The 16,936-nt window shown below is 35.1% G+C and overlaps 1 protein-coding gene and 1 long non-coding RNA gene across 2 annotated transcripts in view; both read left to right on the top strand.

The window, feature by feature from the left end:
• KCTD8 (potassium channel tetramerization domain containing 8) overlaps positions 1-16,936 on the top strand; it is a 203,702-nt gene that overhangs the window by 86,456 nt on the left and 100,310 nt on the right. The window lies entirely within an intron of this gene.
• LOC111098607 lies at positions 14,020-16,233 on the top strand. The gene is made up of 3 exons (XR_005368975.1): positions 14,020-14,152; positions 14,391-14,567; positions 15,885-16,233. It is a non-coding gene; the product is annotated as an uncharacterized LOC111098607 (long non-coding RNA).

Here is a 16,936-nt window from a genome sequence, read left to right as displayed (position 1 = left end):
CCTGGTATTTTATTGGTTTTCCTACTGTTGTAAATACCGTGCTTTACAAACATTTATCTAGCACCTTTATAAAACTATGTATCTCACATCTTTGTAAATCTTTGTAAAATTATTTTATATCAAGGTTAGTAATTCTCACTGTGTATCTAAATTCAGTACTCTAATTATATACTTTGTCACTCCCCTCCGGTAATCTATGGATTTTGGCTGCCAGCAACAGAAACTAATTTTGGCTAAGTTATGCAAAGGAGAATTTACAAGAAGAATGTAGGTGAAATCACAGATTTCTGGGTTTCTGGGGATCTGTTTTGAAACCAAGTGAGAATGAAGGTAGCCCCAAAGTCCTTGAAGTGTGAACTAAAGTTTGAAAGCATGATGCCTTTGTGACAGCTTTTCTGCACCTGTTCTTGCTTATGCTTGTATCTTTTCCTCAGTTGTGATATTCAAGGCACAGAGCATTCACTTTATCAAACTTAGATCAAGTCCTGATTCTCTTTATGGAAGAAGAGGAAAAAATGTGGTCCTTGGGCTTCTTTAGTGTAGGGGGCAGCTTCTGAGAATTATCTTCCCACCAATGCTATGCAGCTTGGGCTAGAGAACAGAATATAATTCCTCAAAAGAAAATTGGATACATTTAAGGAGAAGGTTTGAGTGCTGGAGAGCAGATCTGACAGTTCCTTCTCTTCAGAGGAAGAAAATAGATGCCAGTTTGTTGCCCATCAGGCAGGTCTCTCAAAGTTTAGTAGGAAATACTTTCCCAAGTGTGGATATACACGGTAATAGGATCTCTGAATCCTGATTGTTGTTGTTATTCTCCACCGTCTCCCACTCCTCCCTCTGCTTCTCTTCGTCCCCCTTTTCCCCCTCCTCCTCCTCCTTTTCTTCCCTTACCAATTTTAATCGGTCAAAACATGATAATTGATAACAAAACGTTTTGGTGAAGCAGATTAGAGAATTGGGAGGTCAAATCTTGGTATAAGTATTTAATTTTTTTTCTGTAGAAATTTGTAGTATTAAATAAACTAAGAGAGATATACCCTATAACTTAATTTCTCTAGAAATTAAAATAAGTCATGTAACTTTTTGCACATCTATTATTATTATTATTATTATTATTACAGAGAAATGAAGTTCAATTAGGTTGGTATTTAACCCTTTTTCCATTCTAGGGATGACTCCAACTTCAAGCATGTTCCTAACTTGTGGAGAGTAATTACATTTGGAGCAATGTAAATATATGTGCAGGATCAGATGCTATAGTGATGTGCTAATCTACTGTCCTTTACAGAGAGTTCAGAGGTCTTTTAGTTCAATCCTTACCTTATGAAGGAACTTGGCCTATCTATCTCTGGAATTTATTGTGTAATATCCATTGAAAACTTCCTGGGATAAGGAATGGTACTCTTGGAGACAACTTTCTCCATTACTGGACAATGCTAAAATCACTTTCTCTCTTACTTCTTTAAGACTCCATGACTCTACTTTCTTTTTTTTTAATCTACTTCTTTTTCTAAATGTAATTTTAATTTTTTAAAAAATAATTGATGTTTCTTTTTTATAGTCAATGTTTCTTTTAAAAAAATTATGCAGATAGTAGAAGATTATACAAATAAAAGGTGAAAGTTTGGAAATGTCTTATACTGCCAAAGCAATTCTTTCTTTATGCAATTTCTACACACCTGTCTATGTCCAGCCTTCTGGAGCAAGAGAATGTATGTCTGTCCATTCTTTCTTTACATAAAAATACTGCAGGTGTTGGAACACAGGTATCATGACCTCATTAACTGTTTTTCTTCCTTTCTTACTGTGCCATGTATCTTCAGTTGTTAAAATAAATATTTTAAGTGTATACAAAACATCTTCAAAATAGAATTGTTTGGTGTTTTCATAGAAACACTTCTATGACATTTGTGCAGTTTTATGTTATTAACTAAATGTGAGACAGTACTGAATAAGCTTGTGTGACATTCTGAATCATGTTTCAGCTATTACTGAGTTTTTACATGAAACATCAATATGAGTGTCTATCGGTACCATTTATATACACAAATGACATTTTTGTTTTTGACACTAATTTAATAAAAGGAAACATAATTTGTGGATCCCTGGGTGGCTCAGCAGTTTAGCGCCTGCCTTTGACCCAGGGCATGATCCTGGGGTCCCAGGATCAAGTCCCACGTCGGGCTTCTGGCATGGAGCCTGCTTCTCCCTCTGCCTGTGTCTCTGCCTCTCTCTCTCTCTCTCTCTCTGTCTATCATGAATAAATAAATAGAATCTTTAGGAAAAAAACATAATTTTGTCATTGAAATGTTATACGTCTATATTGTTAAAATTTTCTAAATAATGAAGCTAGTAATCATAATTCTCCTTTTAATAAAATAACACCCAAAGATAGCATTTGTTAGATCACTGTTTGAAAAGATCTTGAAAGTTCCTGTGTCAGTACATGCATCACCTCTTTAATAAATGTGTCATTTTAAGATTGCATGCATGTATTCTAGTTCCTATGCAAATAACTATTTGCAAAAATTGTTAACTCTTCTAATTAAAAAAGAGGTTCTTACTGAGAAGACTTAACACAGCAGTAGAATGAAGAAAAAATTTAATGCAAGCCCATGACTGTGTCATTGAGCTATATTTCTTAATAGTCCCCCTAACTTGTATAATTTATAAGAAAATGATTATAATATATAACTATTCAGTAATACATATTTTTAAACACCAATATATAGTTATATTCTTAGAGCTATCTTTTAAAAAAATGACTACTTATTGTTTCATAGCTTGAGTGTCCTAAAAATAAATTTATCCCTCCTCCTTCTAATGAGTATGACTTTGGATCATTTATAACAAATAATGCTACAAAGAATTTCTTTGTAAGTGGGTAAAACATTTCTGTAATAGATTCTTTGAACTGGAAATATTGGGTTCAGAGTATGTGATTTCAGTTACTGACATGCAAACCTAAATTGTTGTCTGATGACATTGTGATTTCCAGTCACACCAGGTATATTGCTTTGTAGCATTAGCTTCCTCACATTCTCTCCAACAATGAATAATAATCACAATATTTTTAATTTGGGCAGATTGATAGTTTAAAAATGACATCTCATTTTAATTTCTCAATTTTTTAATTAAAGAGGTTATAATTTATTTAGGACCATTTGAATATCCTTTCCTAAGGAAATCCTTTCCTGATTTTTATTTTTATTTATTTATTTTTAAAATTTTATTAAATTCAATTAGTTAACATATACTGTATCATGAGTTTCAGAAGTAGAGTTTGGTAATTCATCCATTGCATATAACACCCAGTGCTCATCACTTCATGTGCCCTCCTTAATGCCCATCACCCAGTGACCCCATTCCCCCACTTATCTCTCCTCCAGCAACCCTTTTTGTTTCCTATAGTTAAGAGTTTCTTATGGCTTTTCTCCCTCTCTGATTTCATCTTGTTTTATTTTTTCCTCTTTCTCCTATGATCCTCTGTTTTGTTTCTTAAGTTCCACATATGAATGAGATCATATGATAATTGTCTTTCTCTGATTGACTTGTTTCGCTTAGCATAATACCCTCTGGTTCTATCCACATCATGGCAATTGGTAATATATCATTTTCTTTTTTATGGCTGAGTAATATTCTATTATTCACATCTTCTTTATCCATTCATCTGTTGATGTGCATCTGGGCTCTTCCATAGTTTGGCTATTGTGTACATTGCTGCCATAAATGGTGGTTTATAAGTATCCCTGGGATCATTGTGTTTGTATCCTTTGGGTAAATACCTAGTAGTGGAATTCTTGGGTCATAGGCTAGTTCATTTTTAACTTTTTACAGAACCTCCATACTGTTTTCTACTGTCTATACTACTTGCATTCCCACCAACAACATAAGAGGGCTCCCCTTTCTCTGCATTCTTGTCAACATCTGTTGTTTCCTGACTTGTTAATTTTAGCCTTTCTGACTAGTATGAGGTGGTTTCTCATCGTGATTTTGATTTCTATTGTCCTGATGCCAAGTGGCATTGAGCATTTTTTCAGGTGTTTTTTGACCATTTATATGTTTTTGGAGAAATATCTGTTCCTGTGTTCTGCTCATTTCTTGACTGGATTATTTGTTTTTTGGGTGTTGAGTTTGAGAAGTTCTTTAAGATTCTTGGATACTAACCCTTTATCTGATAAGACATTTGCAAATATCTTCTCCCATTCTCTAGATAGTCTTTTGTTTCTGTGGATTATTTCCTTTGCTATGCAAAGCTTTTTATTTTGATGAAGTCCCAGTACTTCATTTTTACTTTTGTTTCCCTTGCCTCTGGAGAAGTGTCTAGCAAGAAGTTGCTGTGGTAGAAGGTTGCTGCCTGTGTTCTCCTCTAGGATTTTGTTGGATTCCTGTCTTACATTTGGGTCTTTCGTCCATTTTGAGTTTTTGTGTGTGTGTGGTGTAAGAAAATGGTCCAGCCTTTCTTCATTTTTAATTGGATTGTTTTATTATTATTGATTTCTTATTGGAACTCTTTTAAAAACAGGGTTGTTATTTTTTTCTATTCTGCATAATGCAGCTATCTTATTCCAGTATAGTATATGTCCTTTAACAGTAGTTTGTAGAAAAATTTTTTGCAAAGGATTTTTTTTCTATTTTTAATCAGTCCTTTATAGCGTATGGTTTTCTGTTATGTTTATGACAGCCATTTATTTTTAATGATTTATTTATTTATTTATTTGAGAGAGAGCAGGAGCAGGGGGAGGGGCAGAGGAAAAGGGAGAGAAGCAGACTCCCCACTGAGCCCAGAGCCCCAGGCCGCTGGATCTGAAGACAAGCCAAAACCAAGAGTCGGATGCTTAACTTACTGAGCCACCCAGGTGTCCCTTCAGCAGCCTTTCTTACCCCAAGATTATAAACTGTTATTCCATATTTTTCTTATGAATGATATTTATTTTTTAACTAGTTTTAAAAAAATAGAAAAAACAATACGATAATTGCTAATATACATTAAGGGTGTTTACTGTGTGGCAGGCAATTTCCTAGAATCTTTGCATCCACTAATCCATTTAATCTTCAAAACTATCTGATAAGTTTAGGTTTTTCTGACACTGTGGGTAAGGACATTGAAGCACAAAAAGATGAAGAGGTTACTCAGCAGGTATGTAGTGAGTCGGGAATCAAGCCTTTGCAGTCACCTGTTCAGCCTTTTTCGTAAATCATAATGAATTACTCGCCAATGCAAGCAGGTTGACTTAAGAATTTTTATTTGAATATCTCTGTTTCCAGCATTATTGGATTGCGTTCTGTGGGGGAATATGGCAAACGTGTAAGCGCCTCTTCCTTTCACATGGAATGCAGAACTAAGAAAGTTGCGTCCTAACTTGAAAGCAAAGAAAAGCAAATAAGGTAGATCAAACAATCAGAAAACAAATTGTATACTTCAGAAATGAGAAGCTCTTGGTGATAAAATTCACAGGGTATACAGCAAGAAGATTTTGGTTTTGGAAGTCATCCTTACCTCCCTCTAAAAAATCACCAATATGTTGAATCAAAGGAGAGCTTTGGAGGAACAGAGGTCACTGTATTTCTAATAGGAAAAGAAAAAGAACCTTCTCAAGTAAGAAAAAAAATAAAAAAATAACTCAATTTAATACCCTAATGACACCTAAGAGATCATCTGAAAGAAAACATGAAATAGTTTGTTTTGTTTTTGTAACAAATAGTTGAAAGGAAGAGAATCTAGTGAGCTTCTTGCCTGGTCACCCCCAAGAACACAAGCCTTGTCTTCTCCTTCCACGAATCCTGAATTTTCCCTCATTTACTTTAGACCATCACCTAGGATACAGCCCAGTATGCATTAAAATGAAGCCAGATGACCTAAATGGAGGCTTTCTGGGCCCTGCTGAGCTGCCTTTACTCAGCTAACAGTGACATCACCACATTTTTCAGTGACCTAGTTGAGCTTTGGTACTCCCTCTGAAGCGCTGACATGCCCACTTGCGGGTAAGTGTGTGACACGCGTGATGATGGTTAGCAAAAGGCAGAGCTCCCTTGATTGGCAGGGACAGGACGCTTGCTAATAAAAACACAAGAAAGGCCTCAGATTTCGCACGTGTGCGCGTATGTATACCATATATGACACATGAAACACACGTGAGATACGTGATACATGCGATACATATGCATATATACATATTTGGGATTTAAGTATCTTCTAAAATCTTTTGCCAATTGGCTGGCTTTCTTACGATTTACTTGTAATACCTCTTTATATATATACATATATATATAAAGTTCCTCGCTAGATACGTATTTTGTAAATGTTTCCCTTGCCTTTCATTTCTCTAAGTATCTTTTGAAAGGCAAAATTTCTGGTTTTGCTTGTGTTTTTTTATTTTTATTTTTATTTTTACGCTTCATGGTTTTTGGATCCTACAAGTCATCTTTGCCAAATCCAATGTCACTAAGATTCTTCTAAAATTTTTCTTCTGGAAGTTTGTTCTTTCACTATTATATTTAGATCTATCCATTTAGAATTAAATTGTATATAATGTATGAAGTAAGGTTTGGATTTTTTTTTTCATATGACTCTCCAGTTTTTTCACGTAGCATTTTTTTCACTACCTTTCTCCACTGAATTGCCTTCTCAAGTTTGTGAGGGTCTATTTCTGAATTCTCTATTTATATCCAATAATATTTAAGCCAACATTTATACTAATACTACCTGTTCTTGAGTCCCATGACTTTATGATAAGCCTTGAAATCAAGTAATTTAAGTCCTTCAATTCCTCTTCTTTTTAAAAATTGGTTATTATAGGTATTTGATATTTCCATATAAATTTAATAATCAGCTTATCAAGTTTTTGAAAAAAGCCTGATGAGATTTTGATTGGAATTGCACTGAATCTAACAATGTCACTAAAAACTCACATCTTAATATTGAGCCATCCAAACAATAAACATAGTATAGCTTCCCATTCTGCTAGGTCTTACATAATTTCTCTTATCAATTGTTTTTACTATTCTTTCCTCGAATCTTGCATGTATTTTGTTCTGTATATACCTAAGTATTTCACATGCCTTTATTACATATAAAAAGCATCATGTTTTTGTATATTGACCTTTATTTTATTTTATCTTAGATTTTATTTATTTATTCATGAGAGACACAGAGAGAGAGGCAGAGACATAGGCAGAGGGGAGCCCAATGTGGGACTCGATCTCAGGACACCGGGATCATGACCTGAACCAAAGGCACTCAATTACTGAGCCACCCAGGCATCCCTGTATATTGACCTTCATTAATTAAAGTAATTATCAGTAGTTTAGGCTTAAAACTCATCTTGCTTTTATTTTGTCTCATTTGTTTCTTCTTTTATCTTTTCAAAAATTTTTGGTTGATGAATGAACATCATTCCATTTTATTTCTTTTTTAAGATTTATTTATTTCAGAGAGGGAGGGACAGAAAGAGAGGAGGTGGAGGGAGGGGCAGAGGGAGAAGGAGAGAAAATCCTTGAGCTGACTCCCCACTGAGCGCTGAGCCTGGAGTGGGGCTCCATCCCAGGACCCTGACACCACAACCTGAACTAAAATCAAGAGTCAACTGCCCAACTGACTGGGCCACCCAAGCACCCCTTCATTTTATTTCTATCATTTGCTTATTCACTGTGCCTATTCTGGGTATTGTTATCATTGCTCTATGGGTTATAATATGCACATATGTCTTTTACTTACAATAATCATACTTTCAAATAACACTATATTACTTAACATACAATGCAAAAACCTTATAAAAAGGTACTATTTCCCTTACCTGGTTGTTGTGTTACTACCATACCACATCTTTGACTGCCACATATATTACATAGCACACAGTATGTCATTATTATCTTACACAGTCAACTATATTTTTTTTAATTACAAAATAGGAAAATAATCCATTTACATTTACCCACATATTTGTCAACACCAACAATCTCCAATTTGTTGGAGATTTGTTTAGACAAACTTCTTTGCTTAGATCCATGTAATATCACCCTCCCTTGGCCTGAAATTTCCTTTAACATTTCTGGTAATGCAGTTTTATTGGATATAAATTCTCTGGGGGGAAAAATTACAAAAATGTTACCTTCATTTGAAAGGAAATCTTAGCTGGTTATAGAAATCTAGATTTAGTTTTTTTTTTCTTCAGCATTCTAAAAAATACATTCCATTATCATTTATCTTGAATTATTTATGATAAAATATATGTAATAATTCTGATATTCCTCTACTCTCCCAAAATATGACAGGCCTTCTCTTTCTTACTCCTTTTATGACTTTCTCTTTAATATTGATTCTTAGCAATTAGCTTACGATGTACCCTGCTTTGGTTTGCTCTGTTTTTATCTTGCTTTGGGTTCTCTGATATTTGTGAATCAATTTTAATCAAGTTTGGAAAAATTTTGCCATTATTTTTTCAAAAAATTCTCTTCCCCCTCTCCTCTTTAGACCACATGATGTTGTCCCACAGGTCCCAGAGATCCCTGAAGCTATATTTTTATTTTTATGTTTTTTTTTAACCTTTGTGCTTCACTTCTGATACTTTCTAGGTCTTCAAATTCACTGATTTTTTTCTCTACTCTAAACTGCTATTAATCTAGTTGAATTTTCATATCAGGCCTTCTATATTTCAGCTTTAAAAATTCCATTTAATTCTCTTTTATAGGCTCCATTTCTATTGCTATTATGTTCATGTTTTCCTTTAAATCCGGAGTATGTTTATTATAAGTGATTCATCTTATAATATTTCTGCTATTTCCACATCACTGTTATTATTATTTTTTTTTTAGAGATGGATTGGGGAGGGACAGAAGGAGAGGGAGAAGGAGGATCTTAAGCAGGCTACACACCCAATGGGAAGCCCTACATAGTGGGGAGGGGCTCGATCCCACAACCCTGAGATCATGACCTGAGCCAAAATCAACTCCGCCACCCAGGTACCTCTTCCACATCTCTGTAATTTCTATCTGGCTTTCTATTACCAGATTTTTTTCCTAAGGAAATCAAGAGTTATGTTTTTCTTTGCATACCTCGCGATTCTTTTGTTTGTTTCTGGACATCGTGAATGTTATATTATTGAGTATTGCATATTGTTGACTTTTTAAAAAGTGCATTAGACTTTTCTATTTATAGGCAGTTGTATGCAGACCCTTTTGAGGCTTGTTTTAGGACTATTTGTTGGGGGTGGAGTGGTGTGCAGGTTCAGTGTAGCCTTCATTCTAAGCTTAACTTACATCCATTTCTAATGTGTCACTTTTAAGGTTTTTTTTATGAATGTCTCAGGTGTTCAAACAGTTCTCTCTACTGTAACCTGTTGGAACTGAAACTACTCTAGCCTTGGGTGACCTATGAAAATTGAACATATTATAATTCCCTACTTATTCCCTAATCAACCTCATGGATTTTCCCCCTATCCTCAGCCAGTTTAGGATTACAGTGACAGACCCAATAATACCACTAATCAGGGTTCTGGAGGTTTTTCTCCCTACCCGCCTCCTACCATGGAAATTCCAGCAATCTTGGCCTCTCCAAATTCTATTTATGTCACCTCAAACAGAGAGACCACTAGACTCCACCTTGGCTCCTCCTCCTTGCATCATGATTAGGAAAACATTTTCAGGGAAAAAGCCAAGGTGATCCTAGAGCTCTCCTCATTGTATTCTCTTCTTTCTGTGATCACACTTCTGCATTTCCCACTATCCAGTGTATAAAACCAATTTTTTAGCCTATATTATCCAGTGTTCTAGTGGCTTACACAGCTGTGCCAGCCCCAGTCATGCTATCATGGTTGGAAAATTTGTTTTGGATTATTCCAAGTATTTTTTATTAGTCATCTTGCAACCCACACTAAGATTTAAAAAAATCTAGTAGAATGAATGAGAGTTTTCTAACATTCATATATAATTCCATTTCTCAATTTTATTACCACTAGGCCTACTGCTTTATTTGGTCATTTGTGTTTGTCTTCGTTTTATTGCGGTAACATATAACATATCTTTTGTTAAACAAACTATACTAATTTTCTATGATAAAATTTCCATCATATCAGCTTCCAGGCTTAATCCTTTTCAATTTTTGCAATTTCTGAATTAAGTAAAATCTTCTTAGATTTGCCTAGTGGGATTCCCATTCCCTGCCCCCTAACGTTTCTAGCTAGTTTGATCCTATTTCTTCATGTTTACTTTTCATACCAGTGTAAGATGACCCTTTCCTAAATATGACACAAAGTCTCATCAATGAGCAATGGCTCTCTCCATATGAAATAGCCTTTTCTAGAGCCTTGCCATCTCCACTTGCCAAAATCACATCTTTAAGGTCAATCTCAGATATTATATGTTTCATGAAGCCTAAAGAAGATAGATGTAGGGCACCTTGGTGGCTCAATTGGTTACACCTTTGGTTCGGGTCATGATTCCAGAGTCCTGGGATCAAGTCCTGTGTTGTGGGGGGGCGGCGGTGGGGAGAAGGTCCCTGCTCAGCAGGAAGTCTGCTTCTCCCTCTGCCCCTTTCCCCCACTCATGCACATTCTCTCACTCTCAATCTCTCTCAAATAAATGAATAAAATGTTTAAAAAAATAAGGAAGATAGATGTAACTTCCTTCTTCTGGGGCACTGTAATACCCTCTTATTTTATTAACTTTGTGAGCAATCAGCATGTGCCAGTTACTTTTCTGAGTCTGACAATTATTTTATCCAAGCCTCATAAAGTCCTGCTTAGTGAGTGCTGTAATTATCCTCAACTTACAAATGGGAAAACTAAGGCACAGGAATGATAAATAAGTGGTCTATAGTTGCACTACCTGTCAGCACTGTGCTGCGTTGCTTTACTTCACACATCCTTACAGTATCACAGACATATTAAACACTGCATGAAGGTACTGGCTTTGTAAAATATGTAGCAAAGACCTTGCATACAGCAGGCATGATACAGTCAGTATTTGTTCCTGCTCTGGAAGGCAGAAAGAGTGAAAAATAATGGTCATGGAATGCTATTCTTTTCTAAAAGTCAATATGATTTGGGGAAAATGAATAAAAGCACAAGAATTAGAAAGTGGGCAGTAAATAAAAAATAGAATGGCTTTGGCTGCCTTGATATTTTATGTTGGGTAATTGTTTTATTAAAATTAAAAATTGGAATAGAAAAATTTATGAAAAATTGAGTCAACTGAGAAAATTCAATAACTAATAGTTATGCAAATCATGTTTAAAGTTTACCCTTTTATCCAATAAAACTTTATTTTTAAAATTATTAATTATTGTTGAGAAAAATCTTAAAACATAAGCTTTCTTATAGCTTTTAAAACAGTGGATACCAAAATATAATTTATCCTTTCTCTTGAGTCATTAGAAACATTGATTCCTAAACTATGCAGTTATAAGGTCATGCCTTCAGGAGTTAGCGAGATCAATGGAGACATTTGCTTTATGGCTGGGCATGTTGCCTCATTAAGAACCATGACACATTGTTTCCATTTTTAGCAATGCTAATCCATGCTGTTAATAGTTAGTGATGTCAAATTCACTAAATCAGGCAACATAACTTTACACAGAATTTTAAAAATATTCCCTGCCACTATGGGTGGTTCTAATTCTATTATAATCTTTTATGAACTCTGCAGTATGTTTTTCAATAAGAAATTGTTTTCATTTATTTCTTAGTGAATTTGTTTTAACTGCTAGAGTTGTCAGAATGTGACTTCTACACAAATAGAGTATTTACATAACTAGAATAAATTGCCATCCAATTTCTCAGTGAAAATTATTTGATCTATATATTGAGGGCATGGACACAATTAAGAAACCCAGATTAGCAAACTTCACCATTTGATTATATCAATCTCCAACTAAGAATATGATTTATTCACTTTTGCATTCCCTGTGATGCAGTGTGCTTACTTAAAATAGTCAATAAATGGACAAAGCTACTGAAAGAGATAAATATAATCATTAAAGAAAATTCATAGAAGTATAGAAAATAACTACATTGGCTCTTCATACAAAAGACCGATTTATAATAAAGGTTAAAAATTTAAAAATCTGTGTAAAATTATCAACAATATTTTGTAAAATAATCACTATCTAAACTTGGAAAATAGTTAAGCACATGAATTAAACACATATTAACCCTATATATGGATACAGTGTTCATAACTTCTTCCTCCCCTATTGGCTTTATTCCTCATGGTTGAATAGTACATAATCTTCTTACTCTGAGTTTTTCCCAGTCTTCAGATTTTGATTACAGTTTAAAAGAGTCTAACTTTGCACCAAAGGTCTTTTTTACTACCTCTCACTTAATTTTGGTCTTTTACCTACTTTACATAAAATTTATTAAGATCTTAAAGATTACAAGCAGTTTGCTGCAAGTTAAGAATAATGGATGAATTCTAACTTCTTAAAGCAGTTTGCTGCGAGTTAAGAATAATGGATGAATTCTCACTTCTTAACTTTTTTTCTTTTTTGGCAAAATAAAAAAAGGAAGAAGAGACTAAGCATTATTCGCTGACAATTATGAGAGTACTTGCTCCTTTCTCTTGAAATGTTCTTAAATCCCCATTTTCTCTAACCTCATCAGGTACCTAGGTCCTAGGCCAGGTAGTATCAAATGAAAAAAAGCAGAACTTATGTGACCCATATTTCATTTCTGACTCCGCTTGCTCTTTGTGTAACTTAGAATAAGAGGTTTTGTCTATATGAGATTAATGACCATGATGGCTATGATACAAAATTGCCATGAGACTCAATAACTCCACGTTTAGAACAATATTTTGAAAACTTTAAACATTATAAAATTAATAAATATTATTTCTGTAGACGATCCTCCATAGTAAGATATCATGCCACTTTTCCCAAAACTCAATTTAAGGGCAGTTATTGAAAAAAAAAAAAAAAAAAGACGTTTAAAACAAAAACAGAAACAAAATCTTGAAAACAAAGATTTAAAAATAGTTAACACTCACGTGACATTAATTGCTATCTCTTTCTCTACTACACTATTCGTCCCCCTTATAAAGATGAGGAAACTGGGGATCCCTGGGTGGCTCAGTGGTTTAGCTCCTGCCTTCGCCCCAGGGCATGATCCTGGAGTTCTGGGATCGAGTCCCACATTGGGCTCCCTGCACAGAGCCTGCTTCTCCCTCTGCCTGTGTCTCTCATGAATAAATAAATAAAATCTTTAAAAAAATAATAAAAAATAAAAATTAGCTAAAATTAATTTTTAAAAAAACATAAAGATGAGGAAACTGCAAAACAGGTTAAATAATTTGACAATTGTCACACTAGCAAAGTAGTGGAACGTAGGCAGCCTGACTCCCAAGACTGCTCTGGATTGAGTCTGTTTTTTCTCCATCTCTTCCCTTTCCTCAATCATTGCCAAATCACTGCCACAGACAAAGAGGGATAAATAGCTGAATGCATGAAGAATGAATGAATGCAGCTTTCTTCTCTTGATTGAGATTAATCCAAGGCACGGATCATTTCATACAATAATACAATAACTATGTTGGTTTTTCATACAAAAGACAAAACAGCTGAAGGTATTATAAGACTATTTTGGCCAGAAGATTCCCCTCCTAAAGCCCCAACAGAAGGAAACAAAGAATATTAAGTTAAGGGCCATGAGAATATCTGTTCAAAGGAGTTGCCAGAATTGGATATGTCCTTCAGAGGATGTGAGTGGGAGCACTCTATATAACAGCCACCATTCTATAGCTATCCTAAAACTGAAGGACAAAAATACAATTTTTTAAAATACAATACAATTAACTTCTGTATCTATTTTTAAGGAGATATTTTATTATATACATGGTACCTTTTGCTTGAATAAATGGTATCTTCCAGTATCACCCAAATAAAAGAAAACATTAAAATTAAGAAATGATTATATCTGGCATAATAGTCAAGATCCTCTCTAAACATATAAATATTCTTTAACTGGAATTTCTGGATTTCATCTGTTCTGTTTGTTTGTTTTCTATTTCATAATACAGTCAAAAAACAACATATGAAAGAAACACTGCCAGAAATATTTTCTTATGATAACCTTGAATATTATTAAAGTATCTAAATATAGAAGATGAAACTGAGTTGGAAATTTCTACCAAATCCATACAGGAAGGACTTCACAAGGTCAGGATTGTTTTTCTCCCCCTCCCTTGAAGCTACACACTTCTTGTAATTTAATATGAGCATAAACATGTTGCTTAAAATATCAAGGTGGGCCACTGCTTAATTAGCAGTTTAAAATTTATTTCAATCAAAGCCATTACCTTGGAAAGGATATACAGCAGAAAAACTCTATGAAGCTCTTTTTCTTCTTTATTAAAATAAAGTGTTTAACTATTTCATGTTTTCTTTCCTTTTTTAGACTATGGCTGTAGGATGAATAGACATATAATGAAATTTGAATGTTGACTGGAGTGAAACTAAAATGTTGAAGAAAGAATAAGTTATTCTTTCCAACTCAGTAAAACAGCTAGACTGGGGCCCGCCCTCTGTGCTCAGTGGTGTTCTTGGCTGACAGAGAATGTAAAGTTACTGGAAGGTCAGATTCATGTTTCAAGGATCTTATGAGCTCTTTGTTCTATGGGAACATATTGATACTTGATAGTAATGATATTTTTTAGATTTTTTCTGTTGTTAAAGGACCAGAACCTCATTTTTTATAACATCCCATCCAAAGGAAATATTATGTGGAATTTCAATGTATAAAATTAATTTTAAAAAAGGCAAGTGGGAAAGGATGTGAGCCTGAAGCCCTTCAAACTCAGAACTGAGTGTTTTTACTCATTTCAGAAATCTCTAAAGAAGCCTAGGGTTCCTGCTGAGATCCCCAGACCTCCTGGGAACCTTATGGTTCAGGAGCACACAATTTCAAAGTCAGTAACAGAGATAATTTTGCAGCAGGTCTCCGTTATTTTTTCTGAAGAAATGACCAAAATGATATGGAAATCTCACTTGGTTTTGATACGAACTAAATGGGTTTGTTTGGGTTCTTTTAATGCACAAAAATCCTGTTTTGAACTAATTTCAGTCCTGTGGTGAAAATATCGGATCATCGAACCCATAATGTTATCATTTATTCATGCATGTCACAGTTATTTACTGACACCCAGGAGCCATTCTAAGTGCTGAGGGTAAAATAGTGAATCAGATTGTAGGAAAGGAGATTTTAAAAACTGACCGACTTAAAAAGTCGATATGTAAACTGTGTCAAATACAATGAGATGTATGTGAAGATAGAGCATCTTAAAGGGATAGATAAGGGATTGGGGAAGCTGAGGAGCTATATTTGGGCAGAGAACTGAATGAAATTGAGATAGTGAATGAATCCAAACGTACCCTTCGAATGTTCTGGGCAGCCAGCACTGGTGCATGTGCTAATGGTTGTATTCAGGTAACGGGGACAGAAGTCTGATTGCAGTGAATAGGATGGGAGGAGAGATGAGGAAGAAAGTAGGTATCGACAGCTCTTTCAAGGACCTTGCCCGATCAGGGCACAAGATCAATTTTGGTTAAATAAATGATAGCAAGGATGGGCTGGTTTTCCTGATTCATTATAATGCCACTTTACAGGGATGGCATTTCATAGATTAGTGGCTATCAGAGTTTTTCTAAACATGTTTTATTCATTTTGCCAAAACACATCCTTTGTGGAGCCTTCATACGTAAACAGATGTCCATAGAGCATCACCCCATAATCTCATGCAGCTGTTAACTTGCATATCACCAGATGATGTTACCTTGAAATGTTTAAAGAGGATTTACTGTTGCAAATGCCATCCTAGAATGTCTCGTATTTATGCTTTATATATAAATGCATACATATAGTGACCTGAACCTTGTGATCCTTTTACTGTAGGAACAAATGAAAACAAACAAACAAGTGAAGAAGAAAAAAGAAAAGGAACATGTGATTTTCCACGAATGTCACTCAGTTGGTTTGGGTTGTTTTGTTTTTGTTTCTGCCCACATGATGGAGCGGCATCTGCCTGGGGTGATCAGAAGGGGTTGGACTGTAAGACTTCAGATGATAGGTAGGATTTTAATAGCTTAAAAGGGTATTAGGAAAATGATATGTTGTAGAGAAAGAGTTTAAACCGGCCAGAGGTACGGCATAGGCATGAAAGCATGAGCCACAGTCAAGGTAGGGCAAATGATCGGATTGCATGCGGGCAGGAGAGAGAGCAGTACAAGGCAATGAAAATGTATCGTTTTTTTTTTTTGTGTGTGTGTGTGTGTCCTAAAATTATCTCAATATAGTTTTGCAAAATGTACCTCAGGAATTCTTATTTTACTAACGAGGAAATAAAAGTGAAAAAAAAAAGTTGCATACCTAGCAAGTGGTGAATAGAAGCAGCATTTTAAGCCCCTCCTTCTGACTCTTGAAGTGTTCCTTCGACTGCACTTACTGTCTCTTAGACAATTCCGTGAAGAATGACTGGGCTCATACTTTGGTGGGCCTTCAATCCTGCGTTAAAGGATTTCCACTTCATTTATTAAGTAATAAATATGTAATAAGTAGGGATCCCTGAGTGGCGCAGCGGTTTGGCGCCTGCCTTTGGCCCAGGGCACGATCCTGGAGACCCGGGATCGAATCCCACGTCGGGCTCCCGGTGCATGGAGCCTGCTTCTCCCTCTGCCTGTGTCTCTGCCTCTCTCTCTCTCTCTCTCTGTGACTATCATAAATAAATAAAAATTAAAAAATAAAAAAATAAAATATGTAATAAGTAATAATATTAGATAATACCAAAGGCTTTCGAATAGGCATTAGTATCATTAGTATCATCAGAATTGTGCTTTGGAAAACTGATCAGATGGCTGAGTCCAGAACTGAGTGGTATGGAGAAGTCAGGATACGACACGCCAATGGTAAATCAACCATAGTCATGTTAAGGGGAAGGCAGCCATGGG

This window comes from Canis lupus, chromosome 13 (assembly GCF_011100685.1).
Source record: "Canis lupus familiaris isolate Mischka breed German Shepherd chromosome 13, alternate assembly UU_Cfam_GSD_1.0, whole genome shotgun sequence".
In the NCBI taxonomy this organism is placed as follows: Eukaryota; Metazoa; Chordata; class Mammalia; order Carnivora; family Canidae; genus Canis; species Canis lupus.
The sequence above is the reverse complement of the archived record's forward strand: the minus strand, read 5'-3'. Positions and strand labels throughout refer to the sequence as shown.